Source organism: Magnolia sinica, chromosome 18 (assembly GCF_029962835.1).
Source record: "Magnolia sinica isolate HGM2019 chromosome 18, MsV1, whole genome shotgun sequence".
NCBI lineage: Eukaryota > Viridiplantae > Streptophyta > Magnoliopsida > Magnoliales > Magnoliaceae > Magnolia > Magnolia sinica.
In genome coordinates this window covers 12451430-12455698 of record NC_080590.1, presented here as the reverse complement: position 1 = coordinate 12455698, position 4269 = coordinate 12451430, and the positions used below count along the sequence as shown (strand labels likewise).

Genomic DNA, 4269 nt, shown 5'->3' with positions numbered 1-4269 from the left:
ATTTCCAAACGATTGGGGGAATGGTCCCATGAAATCGATGCCCCGTAATCAAATGCTTCAATGATAAGGACGGGATTCAAAGGCATAATATTTCGACGGACAATGCTCCCAATTTTCGACAACGCTCACAAGCTTTGCAAAACTCATGAGTGTCCCTAAACATAGTGGGCCAAGAAAAGCCACACTGCAGAATCTTGGCCGTGGTCTTTTTAGCGAAAAGTGACCACCACAGGCCTGTGAGTGACAGAAGGAGATGACACTCTAATGCTCATCGTCTGGCATACATCTCCTTAAGATTTAATCTGGGCAATATTTAAATAAATATGGATCGTCCCAAAAAAAGTTGCACACCTTGGTAAAGAATTTCTTCTTATCTTGCGCAGTCCAATGTGTTAGTATAGAACCTGTGATAAGATAATTAGCAATATCAGCAAACCAAGGTGAATGGGAGACTCTGAACAGTTGTTCATCAGGGAACATGTCATTGATATGGGTCGCCTCAAGGGAATCAGAGGTATTAAGGCGAGAAAGGTGATCGGCCACTACGTTCTCTACTCCCTTTTTATCTTTAATTTCTAAATCAAATTCTTGGAGTAGAAGGATCCATCGTATCAAACGGGGCTTAGAATCATTTTTCGAAAGAAGATACTTAAGTGCCGCATGATCTGTGTAGATAATGATCTTGGATCCGATCAAGTAGGACCTAAATTTGTCCAAGGCGAACACTACAGCTAAGAGTTCCTTTTCCGTAGTCGAGTAGTTCACCTGGGCAGAATTTAAAGTTCTACTTGCGTAATGAATGACGTAGGGCCGCTTATCTTTTCTCTGGCCTAGAACCGCCCCAAGAGCATAATCAGAGGCGTCGCACATAAGCTCAAAAGGAAGGCTCCAGTCGGGTGGCTGCATAATAGGTGCAGTGGTTAACGTGCTCTTAAGCTTGGTGAAAGCTTCCTGGCACTGCTCAGTCCACTCGTACGGAGCATCCTTTTGAAGAAGATTACATAAAGGACGAGAGAGAAGACTAAAGTCCTTTATGAATCGCCTGTAAAATCCTGCGTGTCCTAAGAAGGATCGCACGTCTCTAATGTTCTTGGGTGGAGGTAGGTTAGAGATAAGATCGATTTTTGCCTTATCTACCTCGATTCCTTTGGACGAGATGATATGCCCAAGGACAATTCCCTTCTGAACCATGAAATGGCACTTCTCCCAATTAAGTACCAAGTTCTTCTCTTCACTTCCCTTCTGAACCATGAAATGACACTTCTCCCAATTAAGTACCAAGTTCTTCTCTTCACATCTTTTCAGCACACATTTAAGACTTTCCAAGCACTTGCTGAAAGATGGACCATAAACAGAGAAGTCGTCCATGAAGACCTCTAGATATTGCCCTACCATATCAGAAAAGATACTAAGCATACATCGCTGAAAAGTGGCAGGGGCATTACATAGTCCGAATGGCATCCTTCGATAGGCAAAGGTGCCGTAGGGACATGTAAATGTGGTCTTTTCCTGGTCTTCAGGGGCTATCTCTATCTGGTTGTAGCCCGAATACCCGTCAAGGAAACTGTAATAGGAATGACCAGCTAACCTTTCCAGGATCTGATCAATGAATGGTAAAGGAAAGTGGTCTTTCCTCGTGACGGTATTCAACTTCCTGTAGTCAATGCACATTCTCCAACCAGTAGTGACTCTAGTTGGCACGAGTTCATTATTAGCATTGGCTACGATGGTGATTCCGGACTTCTTAGGGACCACTTGAGTTGGACTCACCCATTGACTATCAGATATAGGGTATATAATACCCACATCTAATAGTTTAAGAACCTCGGCTTTAACCACTTTCTTCATGTTTGGATTTAGTCTACGTTGTGGTTGCCGAGCGGTTTTTGCATTATCCTCAAGATATATGCGGTGAGTACAAATCGAGGGATCGATTCCCTTGAGGTCCGCTATCGTCCATCCCAGGGCTCCTTTATGCTCAATGAGAGTAGATATGAGCATACTCTCCTGTTCTTTCTCCAGGTGGGCAGAGATCACCACCGGGTATGTCTCATCTTGACCTAAATAGGCATATTTCAAATCAGAGGGCAAAGGTTTTAGGTCAAGCTTCAGCGGCTTGAGATTAGACGGTAGAGGCACTACATCAGTTTGTGGTAATTCTTTAAATTGTGGCCTCCATCGGTTAACTTCAAGTACCGGTGCAGTATCAAGCAAGGCGCACGTCTCCCTAATCATGTCATCATCAAAATCATGGGAGTGGGCTAGGCACGTCTCTAGATGGTCGGAGGATAAGGTCAGAGGTGTCGTATCTTCCACGAAAGAGTCAATCATATTAATGTCGTGGAAATCGTCATCATCCTCTGAGTTGCTGCCGTTATTGAAAAAAATGTTTGACTCCAATGTCAAATTTCCAAAAGACATAGTCATGATACCATTCCTGCAATTGATAATTGCATTTGATGTAGCAAGGAATGGGCGACCAAGAATGACGGGAATCTGAGTGCTCATGTTATTGATGGGTTCGGTGTCCAGGATGATAAAGTCTACAGGGTAGTAAAATCTATCAACTTGGACCAACACATCCTCAATTATCCCTCTTGGTACACGAACAGAGCGATCAGCAAGTTGTAATGTGGTTAGGGTGGGTTTTAATTCACCAAAACCTAACTGTTTGTATACCGAGTAGGGAATCAAATTGACGCTCGCTCCTAAGTCAAGCAGTGCGTGATCAATTCGATGGTTCCCGATTACACATGATATGGTTAGGCTACCGGGATCCTTGAATTTCTGCGGCACGTCTTGCTTCAGGATGGCACTCACTTTCTCAGTCAAGAAGATTTTCTTTTGAATAATTTTTCATCTTTTGGTCGTGCATAAGTCTTTCAGGAATTTGGCATATGAAGGTATCTGTTTAACAACATCAAGTAGAGGAATGTTGACTTTCACCTGTTTCAACACCTCTAAGATATCCTGAGAGTTAGAGAGAGGTTTTGGTGAAACCAACCGTTGGGGGAATGGAGCAACTGGCTTCTCTAGAAGTTCCGGTTCTACTTTTTGTGGGGCATCACTGGATCCATCATTGTTGTCCTCTTTTGGTTCTTGAGGCTTTTCAGGCCTATCCGCAAGAGTTTTATCAATGATCTTCCCACTCCTAAGAGTGGTGATGGATTTAGCATGCCCCATCTGATTTGAAGAGCTGGGATCATTATTCTCGTACTGCGGTTTAGGATTGGGGAGAGGTTGTGCAGGAAGCATCCCCTTTTCTATAACCGTCATATGAGAATCTATCTTTTGCATAAATTCTGTGATTCCTCGCATTGCCTGAGCTAGCTCTTGTATGGGATTTTAAACCGGTTCCTCCTGAGGTTTCACTTGATTTGGATTTTGATTGAAGAAACCTGGAGGAGTCGCCGTTTGTCCATTTCTCCAACTGAAGTTTGGATGATTTTTCCAGCCAGGATTGTATGTGTTGGAGTTAGGTCCAGTAAAAGGTCTTGGATAATTATTTACGGCATTGGCTTGTTCATTCAACACTCCTCGAAAGGCAGGTATTGTAGGACAGTTTTCAGTTGTGTGAATGTTGCAATCACAGATGCCGCAAACAATTTCATTGACCTTATCCTTCTTTCCTTCCTTGGCCTCAACTTTCCTTATGAGCGTAGTCACTTTACACTTGAGATCATCCTCTTCTTTCAAGAGATATAATCTACCTTTTTCCTTTAATTGAGTCGGCCTAGACGTGGTGTTCGCCAGTGGGTAATAGTCCCATGATTGTGTTTTTTCAGCGAGACTATCGAGGTAATCCCATACCTCGTCGACATCTTTGTTGATGAACTCTCCATTACACATTGTCTCGACCATTTGGCGCATGGAAGATGTCAGTCCATCATAGAAAAAATTTGTAATGCGCCACGTTTCAAATCCGTGTTGTGGGCATGAACTGACCAAATCTTTGAACCTTTCCCAACATTGGAAGAATGTTTCATCTTCCTTTTGGGCAAAGTTCATGATTGCTTTTCTGAGGGTAATCGTTTTATGATGTGGGAAGAATTTTTTTATGAATTCCCTCTGCATATCGTTCCATGTGCCAATGGATCTAGGACGCAGTGAATGTAACCACGTCTTAGCTTTCTCTTTTAAGGAAAAAGGAAAGAGTTTTAGCCTAATTGTATCCTCAGATACATTAGGAAAACATAATGTAGCTATAATCTCATCAAACTCTTTCAAATGTAAATATGGACTTTCTGATTCAAGTCCATGGAATTTGGG

The 4269-nt window shown here is 42.6% G+C and overlaps 1 non-coding gene across 1 annotated transcript; it reads left to right on the top strand.

Moving 5' to 3' along the window:
• The first annotated feature begins 3919 nt into the window (after nucleotides 1-3919).
• On the top strand, nucleotides 3920-4026 carry LOC131234241 (small nucleolar RNA R71). The gene has a single exon (XR_009165645.1). It is a non-coding gene; the product is annotated as a small nucleolar RNA R71 (small nucleolar RNA).
• The last annotated feature ends 243 nt before the right edge of the window (nucleotides 4027-4269 follow it).